Here is a 14,900-nt window from a genome sequence, read left to right as displayed (position 1 = left end):
TTTAGTTTAATTAGATCCCATTTGTCTATTTTGGCTTTTGTTGCCATTGCTTTTGGTTTTTTAGACATGAAGTCCTTGCCCATGCCTATGTCCTGAGTGGCGTTGCCTAGGTTTTCTTCTAGGATTTTTATAGTTTTAGGTCTAACATTTAAGTCTTTAATCCATCTTGAATTATTTTTTATATATGGTGTAAGGAAGGGATCCAGGTTCAGCTTTCTACATATGGCTAGCCAGTTTTCCAAGCACCATTTATTAAATAGGGAATCCTTTCCCCGTTTCTTGTTTTTGTCAGGTCTCTCAAAGATCAGATGGTTGTAGATGTGTGGTGTTATTTCTGAGGCCTCTGTCTGTTTCATTGGTCTATATCTCTGCTTTGGTACCAGTACCATGCTGTTTTGGTTCCTGTAGCCTTGTGGTATTGTTTGGAGTCAGGTAGTGTGATGCAGAGGCAATACAAAATAATTTAAGGGAGAGACCAGGACCCTTATTAGCAGGTGATTACAGTGGATGACATGACTGCTGATAGCCTCTTCCAGTTATTCACTGCAGGATTTGCAGAATCATGCTTGTAGGGTTCCAGTGGCTCACAGGCAGCACCTGGTAAAGTCTCATGATCTGCTCTTTCAGGATACCTGTTAGCAGCAGTCCTCTGAACAGCCGCACCCTGAACCTATGATTTTTTGCATTTAGCATCTATATCCATTGTCACTATATATGGTCATCAGCTGACTTGCTGTATAATTCTGCCATCAAGGAAGGAAGAAGTAGCTGAAATATAGCCCATAGTCTACCCACCTAAACGTTGACCTCAGGCACAGGAGTGTGGTCATCTTTTAGAATGGAGAGGTTTTGTGAATTCAGGCAGTTGCTATAGGGGCTAGATGAGACACTGCCTGCATTCCAAGGCTGCTCCTTGATCATTCATTCAGTACTGGTGTCTTCTTTTAATATTATGTTTGTTAACAGTATATTCGCTAATATCCTGAGGGCTAAATATTAAACAAATAAGTAAAAAACATGTCTGCTGCTTTGCTGCAATCCGTGAGATGCCAATGTTTACTCTGATTTGAAGGATTTCAAACCTACAGAATGTTGTATTAGCACAGAAATCATGAGAGTTGTGGAGAAGCTGCTTAGAAGGCAAATACGAGTCCATTTTGAAATATGTTGATAAAGGCGACTCATGGAAAAGGCAGACACACCACTGGGAAGGTATTCAACTCTCTGAGTGGAAGCTAAAACCTAGAGAAATATAATTCAGTATCATAGTATGGAGATTATAGTTGTAACTGTGTATAAGACAATAAAAACAAAAGAGAAAGCATATACAATGAAGAATATATATTGTAGAACATTTCATTGTTTACTAATACATAGTTCAGGAAAAGTAGAAATACTAGAAATTGGCTAGAGAAAACACCAATCAAAATCACGATTTCCAGTCAGGCTATTCAGTGTTCATCACTATTTTCACACATCCTGATTTACTTTTCCTCTACTGTAATTGTAGTAACTAAAAGCTACAGGGCATTGAAGAAGAATAGAAAATCATAATAACAAAGTATTGCATTTCTGTACATTTTTAAATCTACACACTGAAAATCTTATTTAGCTGTGGACCCAAATATATTTTTTAATCCAACCTTTGGCTCAAACTCAAATTGTTTGAAGTAAACCTTTATCAAAAATGAAAGTTGTCTTCATGATACTACTACTCCTTTTTTTAATTTTTTTCTCTTGAGTTAAAATATATGAAACATAACACTTACCATATTAATCATTTTAAAGTGTACAGTTCATTGACATAGAATACATTCATAATGTTATGCATCCTTCACTCCTATCCATTTCCACATCTCTTTTCATCTTGTGTAGCTGAAACTCAACACTCATTAACAATAACTCACCATTCCCCTCTCCCCCCATCCCCAGCAACTTCCCTTCTACTTTCTGTCTCTATAGATTTTGACTAATTTAAGCATTTCATATAAGTGGAATCATATAAGATTTGTCTTTTTGTGACTGATTTATTTAATTTAGCATAATGTCCTCAAGGTGCATCCATGTCGTAGCATATGTAAGAAGTTCCTTCCTTTTTAAGGCTAAATAACATTTTCTTGTATGTTTATAATACAAGTTGCTCAACCATTTATTAATCAATGGACATTTGGGTTGCCTTTGCATTTCTGTTATTGTAAATAATGCTGCTATGAACATGGGTGTACAAATTTCTATTCAACATCATGATCTCAATTCTTTTGGCTGCATTGTTGGATCATAAGGTAAATCTACTTTTAATTTTTTTGAGAAAGCTCCATACTGTTTTCCACAGCAGCTATACCATTTTCCATTCCTACTAACAGGTCACATGTGTTTCAATTTCTTCACGTCATTGGCAACACTTGATATTTTCTGTTTTGTCGTTAGTAGCCATCTTAATGGGTATGAGGTCGTAGCTTTTGAATTTCCATAGTGAATATTTAGTATCTGTGTGTGTGTGTGTGTGTGTGTGTGTGTGTGTGTGTGTGTGTTTTCGAGATGTAACCTTGCTCTATTGCCCAGGCTGGAGTGTATTGGCGCGATCTTGGCTCACTGCAACCTCCACCTCCTGGTTCAAGTGATCCTCCCACCTCAGCCTCTCAAGTAGCTGAGACTCAAGGTATGCACCCAGCTAATTTTTGTATTTTTTTAGTAGAGACAGGGTTTCACCAAACTCCTGACCTTGGGTGATCCACCCACCTCAGCCTCCCAAAGTGCTGTGATTACAGGCATAAGCCACCCACACTTGGCCCTTTTCATGTCCTTTTTTTTTTTTTTTTTTTTTTGGACGGAGTCTCACTCGGTTGTCCAAGCTGGAGTGCAGTGGTGGGATCTCGGCTCACTGCAAGCTCCGCCTCCCGGGTTCACACCATTCTCCTGCCCCAGCCTCCCAAGTAGCTAGGACTACAGGTGCCTGCTACCACATCTGGGTAATTTTTTGCAGTTTTAGTAGAGACGGGGTTTCACCGTGTTAGCCAGGATGGTCTCAATCTCCTGACCTCATGATCCGCCTGTCTCGGCCTCCCAAAGTGCTGGGATTACAGGCGTGAGCCATCATGCCTGGCCTTCATGTACTTTTAATGACTATTTGTATATCTTGTCTGGAGAAATGCCTACTCAAGTTCTTTGCCCATTTTTGAATTGAATTGATTATTTTTTCATTATTGAGCTTTAGAAGTTCTCTATATATACTGAATATTAATCCCTTATCAGTTGCAAATATTTTCTCCCATTCTGTGGGCTGTCTTTTTACTCTGTTGATACTGTCTTTTGATGCGCAATTTTTAACATTTTTATAAAGTCCAATTTGTCTATTTTTTATCTTGTTGCCTTTGCCTTTTATGCCATATCCAAGAAATTAATCCAATGTTGTGAAGCTTCTGTCCTATGTTGTCTTCTAAAGGTTTCATAGTTTTAGATGTGAACTTTAGGTTTTTAATTCATTGTGAGTTATTATTAATTTTTTTGCATGTAGATATCTAATTTTCCCAGAACCATTTGTTGAAAAGGTTATTCTTTCCCCATTGGATCCTCTTGGCACTCTTTTCAAAAAATCATTTGACCATATATGCAAGGGTTTATTTCTGGGCCCTCTATTCTGTTCCACTGGTCTATATGTATGTCTTTATGACAATACCACACTGTTTTAACTACTGTAGCTTCATAGTAAGTTTTAAAATCTGGGAATATGCGTCCTCTGTCTTCATTTCACATGAATTGTAAGGTGTTTTTTTTTTTTTCCTCCAAGGAACATTGTTGGGATTTTGATAGGTATTACACTGAATCTGAAGATCAATTTGGGGAGTGTTGATATCTTAACAGTTTCGTCTTCCAATCTATGAACATAGAATGCATTTCTATTTATTTATGTCCTCTTAAATTATTAGTTTTCATTGCACAAGTCTTTAGATTTCTTCATTAATTCCTTAGTATTTTTTTTTGTTTTAATGCTATTGTTAATGAAACTTTTTTTATGATTTCTTTTTTACATTGTTTATTGGTAGTGTATAGAAATGCAAGACTTTTTTTTTACGTTGACCCAATTGTATCCTGCTACTTTGCAGAATTTATTTATTAGCTCTAGCAGGTTTTTTGGGGATCTCTGTGTGTGAAATCTTTAGAATTTTCTGTATATAAAATCACATAATTTGCAAACAGAGATAATTTATCTTTTTCTTTCCAATTTAGATACTTTTTTTTTTCTTGCCTAATTGCTCTGGCTAAAGCTCCCAGTACTATGTTGAATAGAACCAGCAAAAGTGGGCATTCTTGTTATGTTACTGATCTTAGAGTAAATGTTTTCAGTCTTCTTACTGTGAGTTTTCATATATGACTTTAATTTTTTAAGGTCATTTTCTTCTCTTTCTACATTATTGAGTTTTTCATTATAAAAGAATGTTAAATTTTGGCAAATGTTTTTTCTTTATCAAATGAAATAATCACATGTTTTATCCTTTGCCCTGTTAATATGCTTGGTGTATTAAATTGATTATTGTATGTTGAACCGTTCTTGCATTTCAGAAGTAAATTTCATGTAGTCATGGTGTATAATTCTTTTATTTTGCTGCAAAATTTTGTTTACTAGTATTTTATTGAGGATTTTTGCATCAATGTTTTTAAAGAATATTGGTCTATAGTTGGATTTTCTTGTAATATCTTTGTCTAGCTCTGGGACCAAAGTATTGCTGATCTCATAGAATGAGTTACAAAGTGTTCCATCCACTTTAATTTTTTTTGAAAACTTTGAGCAGTATTAGTATTAATTGTTCTTTAAATATTTGGTAGAATTGGTAGAATTCACCCATAATTCCATCAGGTTCAAGATCTTTCTTTATAGGAGATTTCTTTTATTTGTAATTTAATCTATTTACTAGTGATAGTTCCATAAATTTCCTATCGCTTCATGATTTAGTGTTGGTAGGTTCTGTGTTTCTAGAAATTTTTCAATTTTATCTAGATTCTCCAATTTGTTGGAATACAATTGTTTATACTACTCTCATAATGCTTTTATTTCTGTAAAATTAGTAATAATGCTACCAATTTTATCCCAATTTTAGTAATTTGAGTCTTCTTTCTTCTTTTCTTAGTCCACCTAGCTAAAGGCTCTTCAATTTTGCTGATCTTTTAAAATATTCAAATTTCATTTCATTGATTTTTCTCTATTTTCTATCTGCTATTCTATTTATCTTTGCTCTAATGTCTATTATTTTCTTCCTTCTGCTAGTTTTTGAATGTTTGTTTGTGTTTTTCTAGTGCCTTAAGTTGTAAACTCAGGTTGTTGATTTCGGATTTTCTTGCTTTTTAATGTAAGCATTTATAGCTATAAATTTACCAATCACCACTGTTTTCTATGTGTCACATAAGTTTGAGTATGTTGTATTTTCATTTTTCTTTATATCTCAGTGTTTTCTATTTTCCCTTGTAATATCTTCTTTAAGACCACGTTGATTAATTACAACAAATTTTTGGATTTTCCAGTATTACTCTTGTTATTGATTTCTTATGTCATCATTGTGTTTGGAGAAGAGACTTCAGATGATATCTATTTCTTTTTTAATCTATTGATGCTTAATTTGTGACCCACCACGTGGTCTATCCTGGAAACTGTTTTATGTGCACTTGAAAAGAATGTATATGATGTTGTTGAGTAGAGTGTTCTATATATATCTGTCAGATCTAGTTAGTGTATCAGTTTTAACTTCTCTGTTTTCTTACTTATCCTCCATCTGGTTGTATCTCTATTATTGAAAATAGGGTACTGAAGTCATCAACCATTACTGTAGAACTAGCTATTTCTCCCTTTAACTGTATCAGTTTTTGATTCATATATTTGATTGTGTGCCATTAGGTACATAAGTGTTTATAATTGTTACATCTTGCTGTATTGAATCTTTTATTAATATATAATGCTAATTTTTCTCTTTTAAACTTTTTAAAAGTCCATTTTGTCTGATATTAGTATAGCTACTCCTGCTCTATTTGGATTACTATTTGTATGGAATATCTTTTTCCATCTTTTTGCTTCTAATCATTTGTGTTATTGGAGCAAAAAGTAGTCTCTTGTATGTAGCATATGGTTGGATGATGTATTTTTATCAGTTTTGCTAATCATTGTCTTTTGATTGGAAATTTTAATCCATTTACACTTAAAGTAATTAATGATAAAGAGGAACTTACTTTGTTCATCTTATTATTTGTTTTCCATAATACTTTATAACTTTTTATTTCTCATTTCCTGCATTGCTATCTTTTGGTTTTAGTTTTTGTATTGAAATGTTTATATTTATTTCTTATTTTCTTTCGTATATATTCTATAGCTGTTTTCTTTGTGGTTATCATGGAGATTACACTTAACATCCTAAATTTATAATATTCTAATTTGTGTTTATACCAGCTTAACTTCAATAATGAACAAAAACTTTTCTCCTTTACAGCTTCATCCCCACAGGTTTCAGTTGTTGACATCAGAGAATTACATATTTATACATTGTGTGCCCATAAACGCACACTAATGCTTCTTTGAAATGCACTACTTTAAAAAACTATTTAGAGTTGAATATGTGGAGTTATATACCAAAGTAATACTAGCTTTTGGACTAATAATTCTTCTAATGTAATAGTCTCTCAAATCATATAGGAAGAAAAGTAGAGTTACAAACTTTTGTTACAATCATACTAAGTTGTACAAATGCCCACATATTTCCCTTTATTGAAATCTGTTTCTCTCCATATGACTTCAAGTTACTGCCTGGTGTCCTATCATTTCACAGAAGTCCCTTGAACATTTTTTATAGGGCAGGTCTAGTCCCTTGGGCTTTGTTTATCTGGAAATGTCTTAATTTCTTTCTCACTTTTGAAGAATAGTTTTGCTAGATGTAGGATTTTGGGTAAGCAGGGTTTTGTTTTGTTTTTCTTTTAGCACTTTGAATGCATCAGCCTGCTGCCTCTGGCCTCGGAAGTTTCTGGTGAGAAATCTGCAAGTAATCTGATCCTTGTCTGTTATGAGTTGGTTCTTTCTTTCTGCTTTCAAGTTCTCAAGTCTTTTTCTTTCAGAAGTTTGATTATAAGGTATCTTCGTATGGATCCCTTTGAGTTTAATTTAGCCAGAGTTCGTTGATTTTCTTGCAGGTTAACATTCATGTCCTTCATAAAATTTGAAATCTGATTGTCATTAGATACATATATGCTTATAATTGTTATATCTTCTTCAGCCATTATTCAGTTTTCAGCCATTATTTCTTCACATATTCTCCATGACCCTTTCTCTTCCTTTTCTCCTTCTGAGACCCCTACAATCCATATGTTAATTTGTTTCATGATGTCCCAGGGGTCCTTTAGTCACTGTTCATTTTTCTTCAACCTTTTTCTCTCTGTTTCCCAGATTTATTAATGTCCATTTTCCTATCTTCAACTCTACTGATTCTTCTGCTTCCTCAAATATGCATATAATCCCTCTGGTGAATTTTTAAATTTTAGTTAAATTTAGTTATTATTATTTCAACTCCAGAATTTTTTGTTTCTTTTTAGGTTTTTTTAATCTCTTTATGAATATTTTCATTTTGTTCATACATCATTTTCTTGACTTTCTCCACATCTTCCTTTAGTTCTTTACACATCTTTAAGAAAGTTGTTTTAAATGTTTGTCTCATATAGCTGCCATCAGGTTTTTTTTCAGGTGGGTTTTTGTTAATTTACTTTTTTTCCCTTTAAATAGGACATACTTTTCTGTTTCATTGTATGCCTTCTCATTTTTTGTTTGAAACTGTACATTTGAATCTAATAATATGAAGTAAGTGCAGAAAGATGTGATACTTTTCGCACCCATCATAAAGATTATGGATGACACTTAGAACAAAACACAGATTAACAGGATAAAAGCATAACAAATTTATTTAATCAAAGTTGTATGTGATACAGAAGAGTTCAGAAATGAAGATTCAAAGACCTATGGAAAATTGCCTATTTTTATACTTACATTCATTGAAGAATGGACAGCCATGTAGAAATGTGACTGGAAAAAAGGATATAATATAACAGTAATGGACTGAAGGGGGAACCCCAACGAATCCTGTCTACGTTCTTCTTGGCCCCTCTGTATGGCTTTTTTTTTTTTCCAGGTATGGGAAAGAAACTTTCTAGAATGAGGGTCTTCATGGGAGAAGGAAGAAAAAGACAGTACCCTTTCTAGGTTTTATGGCTTGTTTGAGAAAGAGGAGCTCTAACTTCTTTTTCTTTTATCTTTTTTCCTTTTATTTTATTTTATTTTTTTTGAGACGGAGTTTTACTCTTGTTGCCCAGGCTGAAGGGCAATGGTGCGATCTTCGCTTACTACACCCTCCACCTCCTGGTTTCAAGCGATTCTCCTGCCTCAGCCTCCAGAGGTGCTGGGATTACAGGTGCCTGCCACCACACCCAGCTAATTTTTGTTATTTTTAGTAGAGATGGGGTTTCTCCATGTTGGCCAGGCTGGTCTCAAACTCCAGACCTCATGATCCGCCTGCCTCAGCCTCCCAAAGGGCTGGGATTACAGGTGTGAGCCACCGCGCCTGGCAAGAGTACTACTAATTTCTATGACACACCTTGGGATAAAGAAATTCGAATTTCTATGAGTTGCTTCAGGGTAGAAAGAAAGGAGACAGGAGGGTAGGAGAAGGTCAGAGAGATATTGCTTCTGAGGCCCTCCCACTGTCCTTCAGCTTAAAGCACTCAGCACACCCCACTGCCGTACTTTGAAATATCATGTTTTGAGCCCCAACAATGATAACTCCGGAAAGCATAGTCTCCCTCTTCCTCAGGGTGTGTTGTTTGTTTTGTTTTTGTTATTTGTTTGTTTTGTTGTTGTTGTCGCGGGCTATCTTTGTGCCTAGAATTAGCCTGTGGTGTAAAGTTAAGATTTTCCTAGCTCTTTTCTGATCCTTTCCCCGGGCACAGGTAGTCACTTTCTCATTTTCCCCATATATACTGTTGTTTTTTGAATCTCTAAGTCTTTAATATCTGACTCCCAAAAGGGGAAAAAGAGAAAAATGACAGGGATAGAAGAGAGGGTGCAGGCCCTTTAAATCCTCTGGAAGTCATTTCAACTGGACAGGGCAAGGTAGTGGTTTGCATTAATGGGGCAGGGGCAACAACGGCTGCCTGCCTTTTATCTGCACCTCTGTGATCTGAAGCAACAATCAGTGCTCAGAGCACAGGTCCCTGATATTTGGAGGACAGGGCCCTCTTTACCTCCTCTGACTCCTGCAAGCTCTTAGCAGAGGGCCTCAGAAACAGGTGCACATCAGGTTTGCCAGGTAGTGAGGGATGGGAGATGAGTAGCTGCTACTCTGCTAAAAGCTGAATTCGATGGAAATTAACCATATTTCACTGTCCAAGCCTTCCCCTGGAAGTTGCAAGCCTTCAATACACTCCAGAGCTCCAAAATGTTAGAGATTCTACCGATGCAATTGTTGTCTAGGTGGGGAGACAGATTCTTGGTGCTTCCTCCTCTGCCATCTTCCCAGAATGCTCCAATAATCCCTTTAGTTTTTTCAAGATAAGCATTTTAAATTTTTTGCAAGATTAATTGTATCAAAATTGTATGTATTATACTTCAAGGATTGAAACCTTGAAATGTATTTTCATGCAATGGGAATATAATTAAAATAATTTAAATAGAGACTCCAAGGAAAATGTGAGATTCTTGTTGAATATTGTTCTAATATCTTTTAAAATTGTCCAAACCAAGCAACCAATCATCCAGAGAAAAGGATGCAAAGGCAAAACAAATAACCATTTCCCCTCATTTTCTGCTTTTGAGTACCAGAAAAGGAAAAAAATTTTATAGACTAACGGAAATGTTTGCTTGAAGAAATAGCCACTTTCTCCTTGCTTCTCTTTATCTCACTATTTTATCAACTAGGGTGTGGAAGAATTATTTATTGACATTGTTTCTAAAGAACATCAGGATTTCTAAAAACATATCCAAAAACAAATGTGTATTTGTATATTTAAGTTACTTTTGATTAATGGATTTAAGAGAAAGGCCAACACGACCAAAGTATAAATCAGTTTAAACTATACAGAATACGCACTTACTAGGACTTGCAGTATTATTTGTTTTCACTATGTGTTATGGGTGGCAGGGAGGTAAGATTGCTAAAAAGGGAATTTTACTTAACTATTTACATGTTGCTGAGATATTCTATTTTTTTTTTTAAGAATATTTCTTAGCTGGAGAATCAGTTTTTAAGGGCCCAGTGTTATATATTTGTCATAGTGTTTTGCAATTCAGGAGGATGGATAGGGTTCAACACAAGAACTGCAAAGTAGTTATGGAAAGTAGTGTCAAGATAGGCTTTAGAAAAGTTTAAGTAGGCCGGGAGTGGTGGTTCACGCCTGTAATCCCAGCACTGTGGGAGGCCGAGGCAGGAGGCTCATGAGCTCAGGAGATCGAGACCATCCTGGCCAACATGGTGAAACCCCGTTTCTACTAAAAACACAAAAGCTAGCCGGGTGTGGTGGCGCACACCAATAGTCCCAGCTACTCAGGAGACTGAGGCAGGCGAAATGCTTGAACCCAGGAAGCGGAGGTTGCAGTGAGCCAAGATGGCGCCACTGCACTCCAGCCTGGCAACAGAGCAAGACTCTCTCAAAAAAAAAAAAAAATTTTATGTAGTAAAACCTATTATTCTGTTTGTAGAGTTTTGATGTGATAATACTGAAAGTGAATCTTGAAAGATAAGGAAAACTTGACATTGATTTTATTCATTTAGAAAAATTTTCTGAACCCCTTTTAAGTAGCAAATGTTGTTTGACTTACTAAGGATACCACTGTCAGTCAAACAGGCATAGTCTCAGTCCTCAAACAGCTTAATCCATGAGCGAGAAATAGAAAATGAACAAATAATATACAGTAAAATGTTAGGTACTGACAAGTCCTATGAAGAAAACACTACTCACTACTCACTTTAAGAAGTTATGGACATGAGTGGTATTTTAGAAAAGGGTGATTGGGGGCTGGGCGTTGTGGCTTATGCCTGTATTCCCAGCACTTTGGGAGGCTGAGGCAGGCAGATAACGAGCTCAGGAGTTTGAGACTAGCCTGACTAACATAGTGAAACTCCATCTCTACTAAAAATACAAAAATTAGCTGGGTGTGGTGGCAGGCGCCAGTAATCCCAGGTACTCAGGAGGCTGAGGCAGCAGAATCGCTTGTACCCGGGAGGCGGAGCTTGCAGTGAGCTGAGATCGCGCCACTGCACTCCAGCCTGGGTGACAGAGTGAGACTCCGTCTCAAAAATAAATAAATAAATAAATAAAAGAAGAAGAAGAAGAAAAGGGTGATTGGGAAGGCTCCTGAAGAGGTAATACTGGAAGAGCAGAAGAAAACATGTCAACAGAGAATGAGCATTCCGGGTAGGGAGAAATGCAAGGGGAAAGGCCAAAAACAAGAATATGCTTGGCATGTTTGAAAAACATCAAGAAGGTTGCAAACTACAGTATGATGTGTTGTAGAGGAGAAAAAGTATTATCTTTTTTTCACTCCTCACAAAGTCCATGGCTGAGACTCCTATAACAAAAGATGAACAAAAGAAAGGCATAACAAGTTGATTTAATGTGAGTTTTACATGACATGTATTCAAAGAAAAACTGTAGCCGAATTAAATTTAAAAGAGTAGTGAGTGAGTCATGAATCAACCTCCTGAGCCAGAGTAGGCTCCGACTCCAGTGCAGTCACGTATTGGAAGAAGATTTATGAACAGAAAAAGGAAAGTGATCTCTATGAAATGGAAGTGTGAGGTACAGAAACAGCCAGACTGGTTACAGCTCAGTGTTGCCTCATTTAAACATGGTTTGAACAGTTGGTCACGTTTGATTGGCCAAAACTCAGTGATTGGCACAAGAATAGGTTACAGCCCATTTACATCTCCATTTAGGTTATAGGCCACGATATACAGAGAAACCTTTAGGCTGAACTTAAAATACATAAGGAGGCAGCTTTAGGCTAAACTTTGTTTACCATATGGGAGCCTTCAGAAACTAAGACCCAAAGAAACAGGGACATCTGTGTGTTTTCACAGGCAGTTATACGTAAGACGGGAGGACAAAGGGGTATGACCTAACCATAATCGACTGGGGGAAAGTTAGCAAGGCCTGTTTCTTCAGTTTATTCTTGGCGTCATTATGTTCATTCCTTCCTTCCAGGTTTGGTGTAGGACACCTGTCACATGAGGTTCTTTGGAAGAGAAGGTCAGAGAATGAACCTCCTAGGTTCTTTTGTTTTGTTTTGTTTTGAAATGGAGTCTCGCTCTGTCACCCAGGCTGTAGTGCATGGCATGATCTCGGCTCACTGCAACCTCCCCGTCCCAGATTCAAGCGATTCTCCTGTGTCAACCTCCCTTGTAGCTGGGACTACAGGTGCGTGCCACCATGCTTGGCTAATATTTTGTATTTTTTAGTAGAGACGGGGCGTCAACGTGTTAGCCAGGATGGTCTCGATCTCCTGACCTTGTGATCCACCCGCCTCGGCCTCCCAAATGCTGGGATTACAGGCTTGAGCCACCTTGTCCGGCCCCCTCCTAGGTTTTATGGTCTGCTTCAGGGAAGAAGGGGGAGAGGGAAGGTCAGACAGAGCTTACTGCTTCTGCTGTTTTCTCCATTTCCAAGGTGTCATATTTTGGGTTAGCATTTCTTACAGCCCATCAGAGTAAAGGAAAAAATAGTGGGAAATGCAGCCAAGGCCACAGCCTGGTGCCAGATCCTGTAGCACCTTGTCAGAAAAGAATTAGTGTTGAAAGGTGTTTCAGACAGAAAGGTCAAGGTGTAGAAAGACACATACACCAGAATGTGAATGGTATGTTCAGAACCTTTTAAACAATTCACTGTGACTTTGTTGCATTTCACAAATGGGAACTATTAAGAAATAACAAAATGAGGATATGCAGGAGTTGGGTGGATTTGAGGCTTCTTTCATTAAGCAGATTAGGACTGCGAGAGCAACTGGAGTAGAGGCTGGGGTGTCTCCTTTGTGTGCTGGTAGGATCACCGTCAGCAGAGTGACAACCAGTGGAGGTGAGTGAGGCTGGAGGCTAGGGAACCAGCGAGGATGCTATGTGGCCGAAAAGCAAATGATCAGAACTGCAACAGAAAGGTGACATTAAACAGTGTTAAATGGTATGATCTTCTCATTAACTAAACCACATGGTAAGGTCCTGAAGGGCCAAAAACATAAATCCTGTAGTATCATTGCCTCACAAATAAACTGCACTCAATAGATGCTTGTAGAAATTATTTGCTTTAACTTGAAATTTGGATACATCAAAATCAAGATAGAGAAATCCTTAAATCATTAGGAAAAATGTAAGTTTCTGATAGTATATATACGTTGATAGATAAAGAAGGTATTTTAAAACCTTAACAAAGAACGCACCGGTCAAGAGTTCTGCCAAAATTAGTTCAAATTGATGATAAATAAAAATAACAATTTTTTTTTCATCTTGGAGCAAGAGAATTCTGACACTTAGTGGTCGGTGTTGTTCACCATACTAAATACAGTTTTGGTTACTTGCATCAACCATTTTGATAGTAAAAAGAGTGGAAGAAGATCTGCTGGTCATTATAATTCATCAAAGAATTCCACGTAACTTGATGACTTTATACAAGGCCTTTCCATCCCCTTAGGCAGAGCAAAAACCATTTGGAAACATTTCATGGAAGAGTAACACAAACAATTAAGGTGTAATATGGCTAAATGACAGTTTAAAAACACTTAAAAGTCTTAATTGAAATGAGAACACTTCTAGGACTGGCTTGAGGTGGTAGAATTACTTAGATTAATGTGAGGAAAATAAGAGATAATGGCATGAAATTAAGTAAATCATACTGACCCTAGAGTTTGTGGATCATCAAACATACACACAGCAGTTTTAAAATCACTTTTTCTTTGGAGTGTTTAAGTATAAATATACACTACTGACATTTTAGGGGGAAATTTTAGGGGGAAATTTTCTTTAGAATATAAACTAATGGGCATGTTCACATATTTAAAATTATTCTATCCAGTATGTAATGCAGAAATGTTCATATTAAAAGGAGCCAGATGGTGGAGTCAAACTCTACCATCATGCCACGGCACAAAACTAAATTTGAAGACTAGACCAGCAAAAAGGTGAATGTCCCAGTGCCCAGCTCTACGCATGTGGCACCTGGGCTTCTGGCCTCTTCACTCCAACCACAGTAACATTTCTGAGTTTTCTGTTCTAACTCCCCAAATACTTGCCAGTTACAAGCACCTCATATATGTAACACAGATGTCAATGTCTTTTCTTTCTCCCATTCTTAATATGAACAAATCAATAAAACCAGACGTTTGAGGAGAGCATGGGAAATGAAAGAAAGAATAAAGACAATGATTAAGCACAAAAAATGACTCCAGAGGGAAAAGTAATAATAAAAAGAGCAGAAGAGTCCTTAAAATGTTATATATATATATCTCTGTAAAGACAAGTGGAGGATAATGCAGTTTTGGGGTGTGTGTGTATGTGTGTGTGTGTGTGTGTATATATATATAAAATCCCAGACCTTTCACATATATAAGGTCTGGGATTTTACCCTGCTTGTTTTGACTAGTCTACCATATTTTTGTGAATGCTAGGCAGAGATATGAGACCTCTGGGTCAGAGACAGAAGACTGTTTACTACCCCAAACAGTAGTTCTGTACAGAGTATTAGCACTCTTTTACCAGTTCCTTAAGCACCAATCTCCAGAGGTTGAGGCAAAGAAAGCTAAGTGACACATGCATATACAATGAGTGACATTAAGGGAAAAGCTGTAGTCTTCAGAAATCTTTATAATGGGAGAAAAGCCTGCCTGATAGTTACAT

This window comes from Colobus angolensis, unplaced genomic scaffold (assembly GCF_000951035.1).
Source record: "Colobus angolensis palliatus isolate OR3802 unplaced genomic scaffold, Cang.pa_1.0 Scaffold5, whole genome shotgun sequence".
Classification (NCBI taxonomy): Eukaryota; Metazoa; Chordata; class Mammalia; order Primates; family Cercopithecidae; genus Colobus; species Colobus angolensis.
Note: the sequence above shows the minus strand (reverse complement) of the source record.